This window comes from Pinus tabuliformis, chromosome 3_1, assembly GCF_031772625.1.
Source record: "Pinus tabuliformis cultivar Carrire ecotype Pingquan chromosome 3_1, CPIR1, whole genome shotgun sequence".
Lineage (NCBI taxonomy): Eukaryota > Viridiplantae > Streptophyta > Pinopsida > Pinales > Pinaceae > Pinus > Pinus tabuliformis.
The window spans coordinates 326,382,425-326,406,952 of NC_142301.1; positions in this window are offsets into that span (position 1 = coordinate 326,382,425).

Sequence of the window (24,528 nt, forward strand, 5' to 3'; positions counted from 1 at the left end):
CGCTGTCATCGTGCTCACCCTTTTGTAAGATCCTATGCATCGCTTAATAACGTCACACAGTTTCGATGACTCTGAAAATCCACCTATCGCAGAAGTCGTGTACTTCCGCGACGACATCGCTTTGTTGCTGCAGTTAGTTGCTTATCAGTGCTAGTTGCTTGTGTACGTCCCGCGATGATTGCTATAGAATTGATTTTTTTCAATTCTGCCTCTTGAGTCCATCAGTCCTGTTGGTTCCTTGCTTTTTTCGCTTGCTCAGTAGCTTGTTTTTCACTGTTTATGGTTAAGGCACTCTTTCGTTGGCTTTATTGAATGAATCTTGCATTTTTACCTGTGTGACCTAGTTCATTCTTTCAAGTTTTTGAAATCAATTGGCTTGGTTACTGGTTTGCTCAAGGTTCGTTTGCAGCTTTCTTGTTGGTTCAGTTGAGCCTTTCCCATTGCTTGTTTCTGGTTGATTGTTTGGTGATTGTTATTGAACCAATCTTCGGTATTGATTCAATTTAATTTCACCGCCAAACGTAGATCAAAATTGTTTGGATCAACCAATTTTTTCCACACTTGCTTGTTTACTTATTTGTTTCTTCTAGATTTAAAGACATCAAAATAAAAAAGATTGCATTTATTTAGTGTATGAAAGTGCAAGTGAATTTGCATTTCAAGTTTGCATATTGGAAAGCGAATGATAAAATCTCTCATTAGTATTATCCGTGCACTTTAGGAATTGATGTATGTGTGCATTGAGTGACTGCCTTTGTTTATCTTGGTTTGGGAATGATCTCTCTACCCTCCCGTAGATAGGTGTTGATTGAAGTAAAAGGATATTTTGCTCATTCTAGCTGCATCCTAGGATTTGTTGTATACATACAGTAAGGCCTAAAAACTGAAACATAATTCAAGATCAACTCTAAAATGAACTGAATAAACCTAACAACGCATTGGAACATAACACTCACTATTTAGAGGTCTATGCTAGAGATGTGCTCCAACGTCGTTAAACCTAGTCACTATTGTTTTCACTCAAGGTTGGGTGATTCCTCCTTCTGTGACTCAATAGTGGTCTAGTATGAAATTGTGCTCCCATGTACCGTCAAGTATATGTTGGGAGACCCCACTAGGTTATCATCCTTTATCCTTAGGAAGCTGTGTCTGCTACCTTGCAAACTGTAACGCACCGAACACAACATTCGAAAAGATTGACTGCCGTACAAAAAGTCCTTAGTTTTCATACAACTGCTAAGGTGTATATGCAGTTTTACGAGTTGTTTGGTAAACCTTTTACCTAGTTCTCCAGAGTAGTCACTTTCGTTCCTTTTTAGACTCCCTAAAAGAAAAGGTCCATCTGAGCACTTGTCATTTCAGACTCATTAAATATTCGAAGGCGAATAGAGTCATCTTTTCATCCTTTTCTCGACTCTTTAAAGATGAAAAGGTCAAGTTCTGTTCCTGTGTCTTAAAATTTATTCGGGCACGTTCACATTTACCCTGTTAAATCTTGTTTGCGTTTTAGCTTTTGTAGGGTTCTTTCTCGTTAAGTTTTCCTAGGCTTTTTGAATTGAATCATCTTGGCGGAATCATAGATCCCGTCTCTCGTTCCAAGTGACCAAGGGTCTCCATCTTCTGTTGCTCCTAAGGCACCGGTTGTTAGTGATACTCTCCCTATTATTTCGAGTATCCAATCGCTTAACTCTCGCGCCCCAGAAGATAAGTCTTATGATATCCATTGGAACCCTGTTTGGGAGCCTTCCGAAGAAGATATTCCCATTACTTCCCCTAGTATCTCGGTCCCAATGTCTTCTTATGACATGGATGACACATCCCCCGTCACGAGTGAAGAATCCTATCCCAACGGAAACTTCACCCTTTCGTGTCACCCCTCTCAGTGTCATGCTACCTTTATGCTATAAGGCTTTGAGGGATGTTATGGGTTCTAGAACTCCCCTTACGAGTTCAATGTGTGTTATAGATATTTTTGGGCATTGCAACCCCAAGCATAAATGTCCATAAACCAAGGGATCCTAAGTCCCTAAAAGTGTTGTTCCAACCCCTAAAAGAACAAGGTCAACTGATTACAGCATCTCCCAGAATTTCTCCATGAAAAACTACTCAGAACTGGTCAAAACTGGACCATTTCACTTGCTCCATAGGCAAAGTGCATTGCATCCCACCTAAATACACACAGTAGGTGCGTTGCATTTCAAAAATCCCTTCTATGGGGTGCGATGGACGAGAAGGGACAAATGGCAGGGTCAATCCGCAAGGTGGAGAAGCATGGAATCTTCCAGAAACTTCTCCTGTGACACTTGTCTCTTTGAATTCGACCAGGGATGAGTAAGAGATCATCAATCTCCAAGTGGAATCAAGAACTATCAGAGGGAAGACACTAATCAAATCTCAAGCTAACTCACCTCCCTTGCAGACATCTATATATGGATCCCTCATCCTAGAGATCCAGAGGCTGGAATTTTGCATCTTGTAAGGAATTGTTGTTGGTTTCTTGAGGCAACATCATAGTGTTGGGTGATCTAAGATTTTCATGAGGTGAAGAAGGGCTTACTTGCTGAGAGGATGATGCTGGGTCAGAACAATTGGTTGTAATTCTCTTGGCTCTTTCTTGATTATCAATTAAACTATTCAAGTTTTCCTCCATACACTTGTGTGATTGATGTTTTATGCATTTGTGTGGTTAATATACATCTGATCCTGTATTTCTTATGATAATAGATCTATGTTCTCGTATAGTGTTATGCTGCTTTGATTCTATAGGTGCTCTTTGAAGCTGGGTATGAAAAAAAGTAGCAAAGGACTATCAGAAGAGAGAGGAATCGAGCAAGGAACCAAGTGCAAGACAGAGGTTGGTCTCCTTTATTCTTCTCTCATCTATCTTTCATAAAGGAAAACGAAAGTAGTTTTAGTTTGTTTGTTTCTAAGGTAGCTACCAGCCTTAGTGGGATTAGCAATTCTGCATAGACACTATTCTTGGTAACTAAATGGTGACTCCGTTGGGGAAAGACTAGATTGTTTGTTCATCTACATTTGTTTACTTTATAAACTTACAGACGGAGCCTGAAGTCAAGCCAGCTAGCCTTCGAACTGCATTTGCTATGCAAGTGCAAAGTAGATCAATGCTGCTTCAGTCAATCTCCAGGTTTTGTTTATAAATTAAACAATTTACAATCTCTCTTATTGCCCTTGTGGTTGCTCTAGTAACCTCCTTAGATCCACCACTGTGATTGATTTACTAATTACCACTTGCCTGGCCTAAATCCCTGAACTGAACTGCAAACTGTGACTCGGAATCCTATCAAAGTCTTGTCCCTGGTCCAGCGCACTGTCTATTCTGTGAACTTCAAATGCAGTGCACTTCCTGAGTGTAGTAGGTGCGTTGCATTTCAGTTTCACTGTGTTACAGGTGCGCTGATCAGACAAGGCCTTGTTCGTAAATTTTGGTTTCTGTGTTCACTCTTTTCAGATCTATTCAGGAGTTTTGCTTCCTGTAGTCATTACACCTCTGTTTGAAACCCCTTTCCTTGCTGTTATTCCACCTCCATTATGCAAAGAACTGTAAATGTTTTTATGTATTTTTTGAGTCATTTTCAGTTCTCCTTTACAAAGAAGTAGCGTAATTGTACTGTCGTTTCTTGATTTGAAAGTGTTGCAAGTGTCGTTTTCAGTCATAGAAGAGAGTCTGATTGCTCTTGATAGTCGATTACCCTGTTGCTATTGTATTTGATCTGAATTAGTAGTTTTTCTAGTGTCAAAAGCAAGTTTTCAATTCCGAATCGCAAAGTGTTGTCATTGTCCTCATTTTGTTTTGAAAAGGAGCTTGTTAGTAATTGTCACTTTGAAAAATAATTCAGATTTGCGCATTAGCTTTCTTTTTATCATTTACACATTAAGAAGGCTTAAAACAAATACATGCACGTGCATTTGCATTTAGACTGTTTGTTGGTTTGATTTAGGACAGTGCATATAGTGTGTGCTCTTTGCTCTTTGTTGAAAGAACGCCATCTCTCTTTTCTTAGTAGCTAGGATTTTCATTTGCAAAAAGAAGATTAAACGACTGTTTATCATCTTAGATTGCATTTTAGGAATTGTACATCTACATTACACGGTGAACCTGAAATGCAAATTTCTTAAGCAAGATCAACTATAAAATAAATTTAATGAATCTAAAAACACTTTGGAACCTAACGCACAACATCTAGAAGTCTAGGCTAGAGACGTATTCCGGTGTCGTAAAGCCTGGTAACTGTTGTTTTCATTGTTGGTTGGGTGATTCCTCCACTTTGAGATGATAAGTGCCAGTATGGACTTGTGCTCCCACGTACCGTCGAGTATATTTTGGGAGACCACAATAGGCTTTATCCTTTATCCATAGGAAGCCGTGTCTGCCGCCTTATCGATCGCAATGCACTGAACACAACATTCGGGAAGATTGACTGCCGTACCATAAAAGGTATTCTGCAGTTTTCCGATTGGTTTGGTAATCCCTCTGTCTAGATTTCCAGAACAGTCCCTTTCATTCCTTTTCAGAATCCTTAATGGAAAAGGTCCATCTGAGCACTTGTCACTTCAGGCTCATTAAAAATCAAAGGCGACTAGAGTCATCTTTTGTTTTTTCTCGACTCTTAAAAATTGAAAAAACAAGTTGTGTCAAAGCGTCTAAAATTTATTTTAAACGGAATAATTATCACCTTTCCTACGTTGGTCTTAGGTTGAAGAAAATGGAGTCCACCAACCAAGGAATTCCCCTTGGAGGAAATCCTAGTCCCTTCTCCTCTTGGGGAGATGTTGGTGCACCCCATATGGCCACATTGTCACTTCCAGGATTGACAATCAACTTGCTTGTATGGCTCTTCTCAACCTCTGTCATTCAGAACACCGCAATTCTTGAACAATCGAGTCAGCAACTAAATGATACCAAAGTTACCCCCCAACCCTCTACTTCGTCCAATTCTTCCTCTCCTCCTTCCTCTTCGCTTGATGAAGCTGGTAAAGCCAAAAATCAAGTTCTTGAGAAGAAGAAGGAAAAGAAGAAGAAAGAGAAGAAGAAGAAGGAGCCAAAGGCGAAAAGGGGCAACCAAGCGTCGTCTAGCGAAAATCCACACACTGCACCGACCAGGCCTAAATCGCCATGTGTCATTTGCAAAGGAGACCACTATCATCGAGATTGTCCTTGCATCCATCAGATCTTAAGGGACTGGTCTCCTCGTTTGCACAACCCGGTGTCGTCAACCTCTGACGATCATGTTGAAAGCACATCGTCAACTAGTGAAAGTGAAGCCCCTGGACAAAAAGGAAAATGTAAATTTCCTTATAAACTGTGTGAAGGTGATCACGCCGTCCACCGTTGTCCCTTCTTAGATGAGGCTAAAAGAGTTTTGGATGACCGTCCAGTTTCACCGTTACGACTCCCTCCTGGATATAAGAAACTCTTGCCGAGTCCGTCACTAGTTGAAAATTTGGCTGACATGCCCTTGTGGTCGGCCGAAGCATCTATCATTGAAGAAGAACCATCTGAATCCATACCAGATGAAAGTCAAAAGGTCGAGGCGGCAGTTGACCCGGTCTTGCCTTCAGAGGTTCCATCTTCAGATGATACAGTCATCGAAGAGAATAAGGATGACACCGTCCAAATTCTTTTCGTAAGCACAGACTCCGATGAACATGGGGACAGTCTACCCGTTCCTTTACTGCAGGAAGGAAGTTCGTCAGAGTCATACCCGGCCATCTATTCGGTCCCACCTCCAAGCAACCTGGTTGTTTCCTTTGACTGGAATCTACTAGGCAGACCCCATTTACCGGCTAGTGTACCATTCCGAATCATCACTCAAGTATATAAAATGGTTATGGCTAGTACCATCATAGCTGAAGGGGATTCTGTGTGTATCCTTTCCTCAACTGCTTGGAAAGTGCTTGGTTCGCCATCGCTTTTGCCTGAAATGAGAAATCTAACAAGCTTTGACAAAGGAACCAATCGACCGTTAGGGATCCTTCCCAATGTGCCCATTACATTGAGAGGGAAAACCGTTCACATGAACGTAATGGTAGTCCAAGGACCCCTGGATTATAATCTACTCCTTGGATGAGACTATATTTATTGCATGGGAGCCATTGTCTCCTCACTCTTTAGAGTAATGTGTTTTCCACACGAAGGAAGACTGGTTAAGCTCGTAGACCAACTTTCATTCCCCAATTCACGCATAGCAAATAGTCATATACCATCCCTGAATGGTCTTTTCACGCAAGGAATGTCTCATCAATCCCCAGCCCGTCCTCCTGATGAGCACGAGTGATTCGGAGGATATGACTGAAACCCAGGGGGCATGCACCCTAGTCTGCTTCGGCAAGAGAACCTTGGGTATAGGGTTGATTTCCGCGAGGGATATATGACTAATCTGGCGAACCCATCCTTACAGGAAAATGGGAATAGACTGGAATAAGATACCTTCGTTAAGGTTATGCTAGGTGACACCACTCCTCTTTTCCTATTTCGATAGGCGTCGCCGAGAAAGAATTTTATCCGCTACAGAGATGAAACTTTCTTGGTAACCTGGAAATTTTGCTCTATACCTGGGGGCATGCAAACCTTTTGGCGTGCAAGCGAAGAGTGACTATTTATTTTTTAAATTTGTAGGTCCTCTAACCTTTTAAACTCGTAGGATTAGTCGTTTCCTAACTTGCATAAAGAAAGGATCCGGAGCAAAGATTTGTATGGTGCAAGCTCCACAAAAATGGCATCTTAGATGAGACATCCTTATTATACGACTAGATTGAGCAGTTTTAACGCGGACTTCATGCTTGTTAAAAAATAAACATAAGCAATGAGCAAGTGTTTCCCCCAGCGTTTAAGCTCATTTTAAAATAAAAATGAACCAATTTCTGGTAAATAGCCATCGTGAATGTAGTACTTCAGCCTTTGAAGCCTTGGTCGTGTTCTCATCATCACCTCCACTCTGTATTGGCCGATCATTCACCTCCACTTGATTGTTTACCCCTTTTGAGTAACAGCTGTGAAGAGTGATCTTGTTAGCCATCCTTGTGACACTGACGTGATTGGAAAATTCCAAACCTTACCTGGAATCAGCTGCTACCCGAATTTATCACTCGTTCCTCAAAGACGAGTCTCCTTTAAGCTCTTTTCAACTGACTCATAAAATATGAAAAGATTTCCGAGCTATTGGCCTCTCCAGCTCGTTAAAGTGACCGGAAGTGCTATCCCTCCTTTAGATTTTAATCTTTTTGGACTTGAGGGATTATCACACAAAAAGATCGAGCGCTTGTTTTGTTTGGCTCGTTAAAAGTATCGAAAATTCATCCTTCTGTATTATTTTATACTTTTTCGGACTTAAGGGATCAGATGACGAAAAAGGGATTTTGGAGTTTCCTTTACGTTCTTTTTCAGACTCTCTAAAATTGAAAAGGATCGAGTTATCTTTGTCGTTAAACTCGTTAAAACCTAATAGCGACAAACTTGTTCATAACAGACAAGAACGATTTTCACTATCGCTAGGCTCGTTAAAACATAGCGATGGGTTTGCCTGAAGGGAAAATTATAGAACAAGCATATGTTATCCTCCTCAAGATTGACAAAAATAAAGAGGTACTGGTTAGCAATGACTGGGGAAAATTTGGGAAGAAAACTTGAAGAAACTTTATTGGTAGCAAGTTGCTCTTGAACATGACACTTTCACTCCACATCCAAGTCGAGTTGGGTTGTTCCATTCACTGGTCACATCACCATGGTTCGATCACACCATCCACATTTGGGGTTAATGCTACCAATCCATCATGTCAGTGTCACTGATATGTTCAAGAGAAGTCACTCAGAGAATTCGCCTGTGTCTCACCCACTATAATACATTTTCGCTCCATTCTTTCATGACCACCACCTTGAACCATATATCACCAGATTGTTTTCACCTCCATTAAAATCATTTGCTCCGTTCCGTGTCATTGATGTGGGATTCATTAAGGCCCTCCTATGACGGATCGCTTCTTGTCGACATCAGCTCATTATCCAAGAAGTCGATCTAGGAACAACCCTTTCAGTACTTTGAAGCTTGCATGCCTCAATGGCAAGTTTCTCACTTCCGGCGATAGGTTTACATCAATGGCCTTCGACCGAAAGATTTTATGTGGTGTTCGACGCCAAGTCCCTTATTCACACCACGTGAATTGTACTGCAGTACCTTGAGGATCATTATCATTATCGGTGATTCCTCTCGCGCCTGTTAACAACTTACATCACTGGTTGGTAATCAGGCGATGTCTTTCCTTGTTCAACTCCAGAACATCTCTCACATGGATCGACTTGTACTTTGAGTGAAGATCGAACGAAATTGAAGACCCCGGATCTAGTTTCATCCATCCGGGTTGCGATATATATTCAGGAAAATAAAGACATCAAATGTACATCATTGCTGCATAGATAATCATCCAATCTAAGGGATGATGGCTCTACCAGAATCATCAGTCTATACTCAGACGATTGTCTGTCTCATGTACATAAAAAATGAATTTATAAAGCTGAGCATGGGAATGCCCGCCTCAGCTAGATCATGAAAAATTATGAAGATAATGTATTGTATTGTATCTTATTACAGGTCTCCTTCCAGCTTGAAAGAACTTCAGATCCTCATGATAAAGCATTTCACCCGACATCAAAAGATTAACAACCTCATGCTTTAGGGGGCAACTGTTATAGACATTTTTGGGCACTGCAACCCCAAGCATAAATGTCCATAAACCAAGGGCTCCTAAGTCCCTAAAGGTGTTGTTCCAACCCCTAAAAGAACAAGGTTAACTGATTACATCATCTCCCAGAAGTTCTCCATGAAAAACTGGTCAAAACTGGACCATTTCACCTGCTCAATAGGCAAAGTGCGTTGCATCCCACCTAAATACACACAGTAGGTGCATTGCATTTCAAAAATCCCTTCTATGGGGTGCGATGGGCGAGAAGGGACAAATGGCAGGGTCAATCCGCAAGGTGGAGAAGCATGGAATCTTCCATAAACTTCTCCTTTGACACTTGCCTCTCTGAATTCGACCAGGGATGAGTAAGAGATCATCAATCTCCAAGTGGAATCAAGAACTATCAGAGGGAAGAAACTAATCAAATCTCAAGCTAACTCACCTCCCTTGCAGACATCTATATATGGATCCCTCATCCCAGAGATCCAGAGGCTTGAATTTTGCATCTTGTAAGGAATTGCTGTTGGTTTCTTGAGGCAACATCATAGTGTTGGGTGATCTAAGCTTTTCATGAGGTGAAGAAGGGCTTACTTGCTGAGAGGATGATGCTGGGTCAGAACAATTGGTTGTAATTCTCTTGGCTCTTTCTTGATTATTAATAAAACTATTCAAGTTTTCCTCCATACACTTGTGTGATTGATGTTTTATGCATTTGTGTGGTTAATATACATCTGATCCTCTATTGCTTATGATAATAGATCTATGTTCTCGTATAGTGTTATGTTGCGTTGATTCTACAGGTGCTCTGTGAAGCTGGGTACGAAAACAAGTAGCAAAGGACTATCAGAAGAGAGAGGAACCGAGCAAGGAACCAAGCGCAAGACAGAGGTTGGTCTCATTTATTCTTCTCTCATCTATCTTTCATAAAGGAAAACGAAAGTAGTTTTAGTTTGTTTGTTTCTAAGGTAGCTACCAGCCTTAGTGGGATTAGTAGTTCTGCATCGACACTATTCCCGGTAACAATGTGGTCTCGTACCGTCACTTAGGCTTCAGAGCCTTTTACCCCTTAAATTCACAATGTGTCTGTCACCTCAGTCCCGACTATTCCAACTGTTTGTGTGGCTTCTTCAGCCCTTGTTGTTAGTGCCGTCACTGCATCCTTGGTTGTGACCACTGTTGTTGGACCTTCGTCCAGGTCTACAAATAGTGGCCCATCGGCATCTACATCCAGAGTTGTTGATCCTACACTAAATGCCCCACCTTCTTCTGGTTCCATTCTAGCAGGGGGGGTATACGATCAATATTTACAAGCTCTTCAGAATCTGGATCCCCAAGATCCATTTCATTATTATGATTCTCGAGGAGCTCATATTTATTACCCCGGACCTTTGCCATCTCAACCTGTGGTTGAGGTCTCGGTCCCATTATCTGTTGCTTGGGGTACTACTGCTTATCATGGTGGCCAAGTACACCCTACCAATTTTCAAGGACCACCCTATCAAGGTCAGCTGTCTTACGTGTAGCCCTCTAATGGACAACAGTATTATAGACAACTTTATCCAGGGAACCTAGAGGCCCACAAGGAAAACCCTTCCAGGGACAACCTTTGGCCTCTGGTGGTTCATCTTTTACCTATTTCAAGCAACCTTCTGGTAATCTGGGACAACCTTACATAAAAACAAGGCCAATCTAGTGTCCAACAAGGATATCCTTCTGGGAAAGTCGGTCAGCCTTACGTTTAGCAAGGCCAACCCACTGTCCAGTCTAGTTAACCATCTAGACAAATTGGTCAGCCTCAAATCCAATCAGGCCAACCAATTGTCCAGTCTGCTCAGCCATCCGGTCAATCAGGACATCCCTCAGTTGTGCAAGGACAACCCAATACCCAGCAAACTCAACCTTCTAGGAAAATGGGTCAATCTCAATCTCAACTAAGTCAACCTTCTGGCCAGACGGCTCAGCCTCAGTTCTCTCAAGGACATCCATCAGGGCCTGCTCAACCAGGCACTTAAATGATTGTTGCTTCTCAAGCTCAAACTGGTTTTCAGCCCCAGTCTGGGCTCCAGACCTAATCTGGTCCTCAAATGTAGGTTGCATCCCAATCTCAACTTGCCTATCAGATGCAGCTTGGCCCCCAGGCTCAGTTTGAAGCCCAGCCGCTTTATGGTTTCCAGAAATCCCAAGGGAAAACCCAATTTTCCCCATACCAAAATTATCAACAACTATAGGTGAGTCCTTACCAAAATTACTAGCAACCATATGTTGCTCCTACAGGCCAAGTTGGTAATCAATGGAATGCTGGGGGAAAGATCCAGGGTCAGTCGTCCAGTTACATCTATAACTCCTATGGACAAAATCCCTACAGACAAAACCCTCCTTGGCCAAATCCATCCAGACAAAATCAATGGGGGAAACAAGCATCTGGCTGGAACTCTGGTGCTACCTCCTACCCATGACCTCAGATGTCCTTTAACTCTCAACTACCCTTTTTAGCAATGTTGGAGTTATCGAATGTGTCCAAACTGACAAATGATCCTATTCTTCATAATCTGTATTGGCCACCGGTTCCAACTAAGATTCTTGATGATTGTCCCAAGTTCGACAGTAAAGCTAGAGAAGATCCCCAAGCCCACATCATGACTTATCATCTATGGTGTTCATCAAATTCATGGCTTGATGATTCAATTTGGCTCCGCCTTTTTCAACGGATGCTCATTGGCTCTGCTGCTAAATGGTATATTCAGTTAGCTCGCGGATCTTTTTAGGACTTTAAATCGTTGGCTATGGCCTTTTTAACTCATTTTCAGTTGCCGATTCGATACGAGATGGGCACACATCTCCTGACATCCTTAAAACAAACAACGGCTATGCATATCTTTGATCATATCCATGAATGGAGATGGCGTTGCCGTTTGATTAAGTTTTGGATTCCCGATCAGCTTCTGACCAAATGGTTCATGACCTCATTTGTCGGTCCGATAGCACGGGACATTGCTATGGGGGCATGTGTAATTGAAGAGTAGGCTATTGCGCATGCTTAGTATCTTGACTTGGTTTACTCCCACTCTGGTACACTATATGATTATTTGCCTGATGCCCCGAGGCCCAAAACTTCCAAAGCCCCGTCAACACCATCTGTTGATGACATCATTGGTTCTGTTAATCCGTCCTCTAAGAAATCTTCCGCGAACTGTGGGAAGCAAAAGTTGAATGCTCTGAATGAAAACACTTCTCAAGCTGTATCCAATTCCGATAATACTTCCAAGGTTAATGCCGTCTAGTCCACCATGGTGGACAAAGCCTCGAAAGAAAAGAAGAAGGGAAAAGGAAAGAATAAAGCTGATCAACCGAAGTAGGATTCCCCTAAACCTCCACCCGAGCAACGTGCCAAATGCAAGTCTAAGTATCCTTGCCTTATCTGTGATGAGGATCACTATACCAAAGACTGCCCGAGGCGGTCTGAAGTTAGTCGTTTGTTGAAAGGTGCTCCCGGGACTCCTGCCGTGCTCAAAGAGCCTTTTCCCTCATAGTAAATGCAGATGGTGGCTGATCCATCCCAATCCTCTTCTCCCTTTGGTTCTCAGGTATTTATGGCTAGGACGATTCCCGTCCACATTAGTACTTGGGAAAAGAGTATCCGTCGCCTACTGGGAAAGAGCCTGAGGTCCCCTCTAGCGCTCCTCCGTCCATTTCTGGTCCCCTCCATATCGAGAGACCTAGCACTAAAACGACCATCCGACCCCTTCCTAAAGGTGTACTCTGAAAGTCTTCTTACAACCCTAATGCTTGTGCTGCTCAGCACTATAGCTTCGTTGAAGACTTAGCCCAGGCTATGTTAGCTATGTTTGCTTTAAAATTTCTCCAGAGCTGCCCCTCACAGAGGAAGTCTTTGCTATCAACTATCAGTGGCATTGACTCGGCCGACTCGGATTTGATCACTTTTGACCTAGACAGTCATATACCGAGACTGCCTCACCAAATTGCGTTCCTTATCCAGGTCATCATCAATTCTAAAATGATTCATCGCACCGTTATTGATGAAGGCGCTTCTACTTGCATAATGTCTGTTGCTTGTTGGAAGGCTATTGGTTCTCTGACTTTGAGCCAGTTTCCTACGACCTTAGAAGCCTTTGATGGGAGAGAGTCTTTTCCTTATGGTATACTGCAACACTTGCCTATTACTTTGGAAGGGAAGACAGTCAAAGTGGAGGTGGAAGTTGTTGATGCCAATCTAACTTACAACCTCCTTTTGGGACGAAGCTGGACATATGCCATGCGAGCCATGGCTTCATCTCTATTTTGTGTCATTCATTTTCCTCATCAGGGGAAGATCGTCACAATAGACCAGCTGTCTTTCTTCACCTCCTCCTCTTCCAATGGAAGCGTGCCTTTTGTGGAGCATACCTCCGTTCCATGTGAGAGTGTGGGAGCCAGACTCTTTAAATATCCTGCCCTTATGGGTGTTTTTTCACTCCTGCCTCCCAATGTCACTCCCATTAATATGATTTCTTTTCGCTCTAATCCTTGGGTTCTTCTCCCCGCTAATTAGATAGAATCTTGGGGCGATGAGATGCCGTTGAGTCCTGCCAAGCTCAACTACATCAAAATTGTTTCCACATCGGCTCCACCCTCTGAATTTGCTCCTTCGAGCAGAGCTCTCAACTCATACGCTCATTCCCCTTAGCTTGGAGATGCCACTTCTTCAGACCCTTTAAAGGAATTGTTTCCTTCTGATGAAGCAATTATTGAGACCATGTCTTTTAAGGAACCCCCTTGGTCCGATCATCACCATCACTCATCGTTTCTCCCTGCCCACCGGGAAATGCTTACCTATCTCGAGTGGTTTGCTCCTTGTCTCCCATCCCAACCCCTTTAGACACCCATTCAAGTTCATCAAGTGTCTGTTAGGCCCCTATACTACTAGTGTAACCCCTTATTGTTATTAGTACAACCCACTTATTATATTGATGTACCCATGTAGTGCCCATATTGTTACTATTGTGCCACATAGAAGCCCACTATTGTTATTATTGTGCCCTTACATTATTATTGTTATGTCGGCTCTGATTATGTTATGACCCCTTAGACTCCTATATATAGAAAGGATGTCTTTTCATTTGTATCATCGAAGAACTGCTCATTTGTGTAATGTAAAGGAGGTTGCCCCCTTGAAGAGACTGAATTCTAAGGCGTTGATCTCACTTTTCTATCTTTTTGTGAGTTGGTTTCATAACATTTGGTATCAGAGCTTTGGATTCTAGGGTTTCGCTGCTCCAAATAGCTCATCATGGCATTTTCGCTATAAATTTTTTTCTGCGACGTTTCAGAAGCTAAAAAAACCCCATTTGAGAAGTAATTGCGTTGAATCTCGAGTTCGAATTTCAGAGCTTTTCGCGCTATATTTGCGGAGATATGATCTGCGGAAGTTGGTCTTTTTGCAGACTCCTGAATTACATTCCAAACAGGTGACCTGGGGAAAATTGTCATAAATTTCTCTATGAGCATTGGATTGAAATTTCGTAAGAAGGTACAGAAAAAGGACGAAATGTAGTTTATTGTATATATTTTTAGAGCCAAAGGTCGAAACAGCGATACGTGGCACTTCATAAAAGTTCGCTCTTCTGGAAAGGTCTATAATCAGGTCATCTTGGGAGATTGTGCATAACTCTTTCTTGGAGAATCCAATTTGGATCAGACTAGTGGCATTGGAAAGAGGACGCAGAGGGATACTACAAATCGCAATTTCAGAACTTAAAGATCTGAAAGTACAGAGTTACAACCATTTCAAGATTGAGCTCCAAAAATCAAGAAAAAGCAAGATGAGGAAGTTTGATGGCAAGGATCCGGCAAATTGGATACTTCATATGGAGCAATATTTTGATCTACATGGTGTACCACTGTTACAAAAGGTATGTATTGCACCTTCATATTTAGAACCGGATCAATTTTTATGGTATGAAGGGCTTTTTTCTTGTAAACAACTTGTTACGTGGTCAATTTTCATGGAGGAAATGATAGCACATTATGAGGATACAAAGAGCAACACCTTCTTTAGATCAGCACCACAAAAATTGGAAAGAGTAAAAGGGCTTTGTGACATAGTGGAAAGCAAAATTATGGAAACCAGGAAGCATACCCCTCACAACTATAAAGATGGAAGTGTTGTTTCTCCCAGCCTTCCATAACCTACAAGGGTTACACCACAACAATTGGAAGAAAAAAGAGAAAACGAGCTTTGTTACAATTGTGATAGAAAATGCACTAAAGGTCATAAGTGTGCCGAGAAGAAATTATTTTACATAGAATATGAAGAGGAGGAAGAAAAGGATCAAGAAACATCAAAAGAAGAGGATATATGCCAGGACCTCACCCCAGAGAAAGAAGAAATGAATCAGACCATATATTTTAAAGCAATGGCAAGAATTACCACTCCTCAAACTCTCAATATAGAAGGACATATCAAGAAGAAAATGGTGCAAGAAGTGAAAGATCACATCGAGAAAGAAGAAATGAATCCAACCATATCTTGTAATTCATTGGTTGAAATTACCACTCCTCAAACTATCAAGATAGAAGGACATATCAAGAAGAAAAATGTTCAAGAAGTGAAAGATCACATTGAGCATCAAGAAATGAATCCGACCATATCTTGTAAAGGATTGGAAGAAAGTACCACTCCTCAAACTCTAGAGATAGAAGGGCATATCAAGAAGAAAAAGGTTCAAGTAGAGAAAGATCACATTGAGCATCAACAAAAATTTCTCCAACTTTTAAAGGATAACGCCACTTCAGTGCAAAATCAAATGAAACAACAGGTAGATCAACATCGTAGTGAAAAATGTTTTGATGTAGGTGATTGGGTATTTTTACTGCTACATCTCAAACAAGCTATTTATGAGAAGGAAATGTTGGAAATACTACATGCACTTAAAAAATGGCAACCTTACCAAATGGGAAGACTCTTCAAGGATGAGGATGTGGAAGCATTTTTTTGTGCTATTTCTATTATCCAACCAGATTGGATAAGCGAAGCAAGGGATGAATGGAAGAAGGACGAAGAAGTATGGCCACTTATTCAAAAGTTACAAAAGATCCCAATTCAAAAAATATTGCCAGAAATTGAAGAGGAAGGAAAAATCATATTGGAACCTGGAGCAGTCATAGAAACAAGAACCCGACAGCTACGAAATCGATCAATTTCAGAGTATCTCATCAAGTGAAAGAACTTACCCACTGAAGATTCCACATGGGAGGACAAGAATTTTATACAGAAGCATCAAGAACTACTCAAGCGTTGAGGACAATGCTTTTTGAAGGAGAGGGGCATGTTAGGACCCTATACTACTAGTGTAACCCCTTATTGTTATTAGTACAACCCACTTATTATATTGATGTACCCATGTAGTGCCCATATTGTTACTATTGTGCCACATAGAAGCCCACTATTGTTATTATTGTGCCCTTATATTATTATTGTTATGTTGGCTCTTATTATGTTATGACCCCTTAGACTCCTATATATAGAAAGGAGGTCTTTTCATTTGTATCATTGAAGAATTGCTCATTTGTGTAATGTAAAGGAGGTTGCCCCCTCGAAGAGGCTGAATTCTAAGGCGTTGATCTCACTTTTATATCTTTTTGTGAGCTAGTTTCATAACAGTGTCTTCTGAAGGGAACATGGGAAACATCACGCAAACTCAGCCAATCGACATCTCTGTTAAACCAAGGATTGTCGAGCACATCCACGTTGGAGTAACTTGTACTCCGAAGGAGATTCAGCTTTATACTGATCTTTTTCGTGAATTCGGTGATGTGTTTTCTTGGTCTTACGAAGAGATGCCCGACATCGATCCTAGCATCGTGGTGCATGAGATACCTACATATCTGGGTGCTAAGCCTATTCGACAGCATTTATGCCCCATGCACCCCCGAAAGGATGCGGCTATTAAAGCAGAAGTTGAAAATCTTCTTAAAGCTAGTTTTATTTACCCCATCCCACTCACAGATTCGGTCTCTAATATTGTCCCTGTGACTAAAAATAGGGTGCTATCAGGGTATGTGTTGATTATCATGATATTAATTGGGCCTGTCCCAAAGATAACTACCCTACACCCTTCATTCACCAGCGCATTGATGAGTGTGCCGGGAGTGAAATGTACTCATTCATGGATGGCTTTTATGGTTATAACCAGATTAATATTGCGCCTACAGATCAACACAAGACCACCTTTATCTATCTGTGGGGAACTTTTGCCTATAAAAAGCTCCCCTTTAGTTTAAAAAATGTCGGTGCCACCTTCCAGTGTGCAATGTATTATGCATTCCATGATATTCGACACATTGTGCAACCTTACCTGGATGATCTGTCAGCTCATTCAGCAAAGCGCCAGGACCATCCAGCTCACCTTCGCGAAGTTTTCCTCCGCTGTCGACACTATCGTATCTGGCTTAATCCACATAAGTGTGTCTTCTGCATTGAGTCAGGTAGACTTCTTGGGTTCATCATCTCCCGAGAGGGTATCCGTTTGGATCCCCTTAAAGTCGAAGCCATCTTGAATCTTCCTCCCATTGCTTCTTTGCAGCAATTGCAGAGTTTGCAGGGTAAAGCGAATTTTTTACGATGATTCATTCTAAACTATGCCGAAGTGGCCAAAGGCTATAAGCGGTTATTAAAGCGGGATACCCCTTTTCTCTGGGATGCTGTTGCATAAGAGTCATTTGAGTGCCTCAAGGCTCTCCTTGTTTCTGCTCCATTGTTGCGTCCCCCTAATTATCATCGTGACTACACTCTGTATTTAGTCGTTGTCAATACCACTATTGGCATGGTTCTATGATCCGAACTTAAACAGGAACACAACAAATTACAGAGATAACCATAAACACAGATATGTAGTGGAAAAATACTTCATTTCATTAATGTAAAATACTGAAATATGCTTATAAACAATAATGGAAATAAACCAGCTAGGGCGATGGTAGCTTATCTCTGAGCAGAGATGTGGTCGCTACACGCCTCTGAACTGTCTTACAATGAGGCTCAAGGGCCTTTTTATTGTTGAACAATAAGAGAAAACCCTAAACAACCAAAACCCTAACCCAAGGAGACGTAACACCAAGAGTTTGTGGGCCCCGTTGGGGTGAGTTGGACAGCCAACTTCCTAGGGTCGTGAATTGGTCATATTATCTCCGTTTGATGTGCATGATAGCCCATTGGAAAGATCTCTCCGAGGACTACGACGGAAAAGATGATTTTTTGACAAAAAAATCATTGGCGGTAGATTTCTAAAAAAACGTCGTTTAGGGCCTCAAAACTGCTCCGGAAGTTTAGGACCCGAAAAACTGCTAAAAATAGTAAACTATGCTATAATTAAGGAAACTGAAAAATTGAAAGAAGCAATGGTAGGGCTCCAAGTGGAATTATCGAGTGGCCACCAATATCCACCTGGATCATTCCTCCCCCCTTAGGAAGCAATGGTCCCCATTGCGTTGAGTTCCTCCTCGAGATGAGGGAACTTCTGCTGAACTTGGTCCCTGGTGAGCCACTTGCCTGGTGAAGGAGTTGGCCTGTTTTGACAACTCGATACAGTTGGATATTATGCTGGCGAGTGTGCTTGATCTGTGTGTCCATGATCTGATCAGTTGTAGCTTGTTCCATGCAATCTGGATTTAACTCTGTGGGTGTGAGTTGTTCTGCAATGTCGAATGTGTCTAGTAATGGTGGAAAGTATGGCTGAAGGCAGTCCACATTGAACATTGGGTACAGGCCAAGGAATGGGGAATGCTGAGCTCAAATGCATTATCTCCCATAGCCTTGGTAATGGTGTAAGGACTATATCGGAGTGGTTTGAGTTTCTGATAGGCTCCGGTAAGGCGTTCCTTTTGCAAATGCAACCAGACTTTGTCACCCACCTGAAACTTGTGTGGCACCCGATGTTGATCATGTCGCTACTTGTACTTAGCATTTGATTTCTCCAGAATGTCATGGACCTGCTGGCGAATATGTTGGATGTGCTCAATGAAGCTATTTGCCTTATCTGTTTCGGACTGGACATGAGCAAAATCTGCGTGAGTAGCTGCAAATGGCATGGCCACATCGATGGGACATAGTGGCTGGAATCCCAAGCCCACCTGAAAAGGGCTGTGGCCAGTCGAGCTGTGGAGAGCACGGTTGTAGCTGTGCTGAACATAGGGGAGGCTCTCGTCCCATGTGTGTGGATGCTTTGAGTTGTACATGCGCAGAGTGTGTATGATCATCCTATTGACAACCTCTATCTGGTCATCAGTTTGAGGATGGAAGGCTGTGGACTTAGTGAGTTTGGTGTCCAGCATCGACCTGAGACTGGACCAAAATGTATTGAGGAACCTGGTATCTCGATTGGAGATGATAGACTATGGTATCCCAAAGTGTACCCACACTCATTTAAAGAAGAGTTTAGCGTGGCTTCTACTATGATATTCTTCTTGCAGGCCACCATAATGGCCATCTTTGAGAACCTGTCGACGACCAAAAAAACACAGTCATTTCCATGCTTAGTGGAAGGAAGGCCTGACATGTAATCCATGGAGATGGATTCCCAAGGTCGACTAGGGGTAGGCAGTGGGGTATAGAGGCCTTGCTTCTTGATGGTCGGTTTGGCAATGGCGCAGGAAGTGCATGATCTGATGTACTTCCTGACATCCTGTTGAAGATTCGGCCAATAGAAATACTTCTGCAGTACTGACACCGTTTATTCGACCCAAAAATTCCCAACAACCCGACTGTAGTGTGCTTCCCAAATCATCTTGGCATGCTCGCTTGAAGGAACACAAGGGTGACCCAGGTGGCATAACAGGCTGTCCTGGAGGTGAAAATATGGAACATGTTGACCCTTCGAGAGGGTTTGGTATGTGTGGCCGAATTCCGGGTCACTTTGTAGAGCAATGGCCAATCAGAAGTCTCGTGCCCACAAGAGTTGAGCACGGTGGTTAACGCCATGATCGGTGGTCGACTGAGGAAATCTGCAACATTATTGGTGCTGCCCTTCTTATACTTGATATTCAAATGGAACCGTTGTAGGTATGTGGACCACTTTTGATGGCAATCATTCTGCAATTTTCCTTGGGTTTGTATGAACTGCAGGGGTTGGTGGTCTATGTGGATGACCGTTTCCTTCCCCAAAATGTAATGCTTCCATTGTCGGTAGGCCTGCACAATGGAATACATCTCTTTATCATAAGTGGGATACTTCCGAACTATGTCTAAAAGTGTTTCATGGTGATATGCCACTGGATGCCCATGTTGAGTAAGGACTGCCCCAATAGCATAGTTAGAGGCATCTGTCTCGACCTCAAATGGTTGTTGTAAATCTGGTAACGCGAGCACCGGTGCCATGCAGAGGCGATCTTTCAACTCTATGAATGCCTTCTGTTGAGATTCAGACCAAAATAACTTCGCTTTCACTCCTCCCTTGGTGACTTGACTCAAAGGCCAAGTGACATGAGAAAACCCCAACACGAACTTGTGGTAGAAGTTGGCAAGACCTAGAAAGCTGCGGAGCTCTGTCAGAGTGGTTGGAGATGGCCAATCCCGAATGACTTGGATCTTGGCTGGATCCACATGCACCCCCTATTCATCAATAATTTATCCCAGATACTGAATGCAGGTCATGCCAAAAGTTCATTTCTCCAAATTGGCACATAACTTGTGTTGCCGTAGTGTTTGGAGAACCTGTCGGTTGTGGTGGAGGTGCTCTTCCCAACTCTGGCTGAAGATCAGAATGTCATCCAAGTATACCACTACAAATGAGTTGGTGAATGGCCACAAGATGTCATCCATTAGCCTCATGAGGGTTGCAGGAGCATTCATCAATTTGAAAGGCATAACCAACCATTCGAAAAGGCCCTCCTTGGCTTTGAAGGCAGTCTTCCACACATCAGAGGGTTCGATTGGTACTTGGTGATATCCTGACTTCATATTGATCTTGCCGAAATATTTTGACCCCTTTAGTTGGTCCAGGAGGTCAGCAATGCGCGGGATCGGGTACCTATTACGGACAGTGATCTTGTTCAATGCCCGATAGTCAATATAGAGTCTCCAAGTCCTATCCTTATTCTGTACCAACACAATTAAGCTCCCACAAGGTGATGAACTTAGACGGATGTGACCCTTCTGCGGTAGCTATTGAATTTGCCTCTTGATTTCATCATTCTCGAGAATGGAGTGCTGATAAATTGGTCCATTGGGTAGTGGCACACCTGGGGTCATATCGATGGAGTGCTTGACCTGACAGTGCAGAGGAACTCCTGCGGGGGAGGTGAAGATGTCTTCTTACTCCTCCACGACCTTGTCCATCTATAGTTGTCGTGCAGAGGGGCCCTGTCTGGAGAGTGTGGCCACCGTCTTCTTCTTTCCTTGAGGGTGTATCATCAGGAAAAAAAATTTCCCAGTTTTTTAAATGAGCTTACTACATTGTTTTGCAGTAATCAAAGAGATGGCGGTAGGCGGTGCTACCTCTGGTATCCTGTACAACTTATTTCCCAATGTAATAATAACAACACGGAGCCTTGATTCATAGACAACATGTCTCTTCCACAAGTATGGTTGTCCTAATAATACATCACAAACTTCAAGGGGAGCAATGTCACACAATACCTCATCCGTGAAGGGCTTGATGTTATATGGAAGGTGACACTGCTGGCTCATGCAAAGATCCCGTCCTTGGTGAAGCCACCCGATGGTGTACAGTTGTGGATGTGCTGTGGTCGGTAAGCCCAACCGCTTCACGACCTCTACCAAAATGAGGTTCTTTTGGCTCCCGCTATCGATAATGAACTGTAGCAGGGAGCCCTTTACCCACATCTGGGAGTGGAAGAGATGCTCCTCCTCCTCTAGATATTCATGTTCATTTTTCTAGATCTTGGTAGTAGCAACAGTGGCGTTGGGACCCGCATCAATGATCTGCTTCCCTTTGTCATTCCCCTTGTCGGGTTCTGACTGAGAGTCAGAACATTCATCTGATTCCGAAACCTTTAGCTCAACCAACAGTGACTGCTTGGTTTGACACTCGTGTTGTGAGTGGAGCCCTTATGGAACTTACACCATTTTCTCATGTCCTTTTTCGGCTTCGCGACACTCTTCTTTGCTTGCAGCTTTGGCGAGTTGTCTTGGGCTACCCCACCTTGGCTTTGTCCTTTGTTCTGTGGTTTAGGGGCACCTTTCCCTTGCTTTGGATTCCCAGATCCAAAGTCTCGCTTCTTTTGTTTAAACTTCTGCTCAATCTTGACGGCATATCGGTATGCTGTGCCGAGCGAGGAGATGTTCAGGAATTCTATTTCTTCCTGGATGTACTTGCGCAGGTAGCCACAGTATTTGAGTATCAAATGTTGCTTCGAATCCTTGATACCCAACTTCGTGCGAAGGGTATGGAAAATATTGGTGAACTCCGGCACATCTTGGTCCCTTCCCTGCCGCAGCGTGGTCCACTTTATGTATTCATCCTCATAGCTTCCAACAGGGTAGTACTGCTCCTCAATGGCATCCTAGAATGAATTTCCAGGTGGGTGCGGCTGAAAATAGTGACCCAGTATTTTCATCCTTCTACTCGCAGTCGGTTTCCCACTGGTCCTTGATGTGGGGCGTTGCTTTGAGAAGAGCGAAAACAATCTTTTCCCGACTCGAAAATTCATGAACAGAAAAAATAACCCTCTAGTAGACTTAACCATTTATCTACGACATCTGCGTCTATCTGACCCTCGAATATGGGGATTTCAAAATTAACTTGTACCTTAAAGGGCGTGGTGTTTCCAGAGTAGCTACTGGAAGCTGATGCTTTGCTTCTGGGTAGCCGCTGAAGGATTTGGGCAAAGTTGTCCATCATCGCGTTCCATTGCCGCTCGAGGGCTTCTTCGAGCAAGATTTTGATAGGATCTCCTACTCCCTTGTATTTCTTCTCATCTGCCATGGGAGGCTGTCGGGATTTGCGAGGCTGGTCTTGCAAAGGTTTGACCAGTTCAAGCCTTAACTCCTTATATCCCGACCTCGTTGGGTACATGCGAAGAAAAACAAAGAAAAAGCAGACCGCTCTGATACCACTGATCCAAACTTAAATAGGAATGCAACAAATTACAGAGATAACCATAAACACAGATATGCAGCGGAAATAATACTTCATTTCATTAATGTAAAATACTGAAATAAGCTTACAAACAGTAATGGAAATAAACTAGCTAGGGCGATGGTAGCTTATCTCTAAGCAGAGATGTGGTGGCTACATGCCTCTGAACTGTCTTACAATGAGGCTCAAGGGCCTTTTTATTATTGAACAATAAGAGCAAACCATAAACAACCAAAACTCTAACCCGAGGAGATGTAACACCAAGAGTTTGTGGGCCCCGTTGGGGTGAGTTGGACAACCAACTTCCACGGGTCACGAATTGGTCATATTATCTTCATTTGACTCGCATGATAGCCCATTGGAAAGATCTCTCCAAGGACTATGACGAAAAAGACAATTTTTTGAAAGAAAAATTGCTGGCAAGTAGATTTCCCAAAAAACGTCATTTAGGGCCTCAAAATGGCTCCGGAAGTGTAGGATCTGAAAAACTGCTAAAAATAGTAAACTATGCTATAATTAAGGAAACTGAAAAACTGAAAGAAGCATTGGTAGGGCTCCAAGTGGAATTAGCGGGTGGCCACTAATATCCACCTGGATCATTCTAGTTCAAGATGATGACGATGGCACTGAGCATGTCATTTACTATCTCAGCCGCAATTTACTAGATACGGAAATTCGATATGCCTATGTCGAGAAATTGGCATTGGCCGCCGTTTGTTCCATCCAACATTTCCGCCACTATATTTTTTTGTGCACCACGATGATGGTTTCTGATTGCAACCCAATGACGTACATCCTTTCATGTCAGTTATTGGGGGGCAAATACTCAAAGTGCATTGTCATCCTCCAAGAGTTAGACTTGGAGTTCACCACTGCCAAGTCTAAGAAGTCCCTCATCTTTGCTGAGTTGCTTTGCTCTCTGGCATCTATTACCATGCCCTCTCAGTTAGAGGACCATATTCTGGATGAAACTCTGTTCTTAGTTAGCACCGTTGATCCTTGGTACGAGGATATCATTGTCTATCTTCAGACGTCCTCTTGTCGTCCCAATTTGTCCAAGGATGCTCGGTGACGGATTCACCATCATTCTCAGCCCTATCATATTATTGGGGACACCCTATACCGTCTCGGCGCCGACTCTATTCTTTGTCGATGATTAACATTTGAGGAAGCTGAACGACTTCTAAATGACTACCATCTAGCACCTGTGGTGGTCACATGTCCGGGTATGCTACTACTCAGAAGATCCTCCATGCTAGTTAATTTTGGCCCTCTATCTTTAAGGATTGCATTCTTTCCATCCACTCTTGTCATGAGTGCCAAATCTAGGAATGGAAGATGCGTGCGCCTCCCATTCCATTGCACCCTGTCGTTACTGTTGGCCCTTTTTCCAAATGGGGCATTGATTATATGACCTGTAACCCTCACTCGGCTGGGGGGCATGGGTATATCATTGTTTCTGTTGATTATTTCACAAAATGGGTCGAGGCGATGCCTACACTATCTGAAGACGGTCACACAACGATGCATTTTTCATTTAATCATGTTATCTCACGGTTTGGAGTCCCTTAGGCTATCGTCACTGATCACGGCAAACATTTCTGTAATCATATGATGACTGAGTTAACAACCTAGCTAGGCTTGCGGCATGATAGATTGACACCGTACTATCCTCAAGCCAATGGCCAAGTAGAAGCCATCAACAAAGTTCTAGTTACGATGCTTCAACGTACCA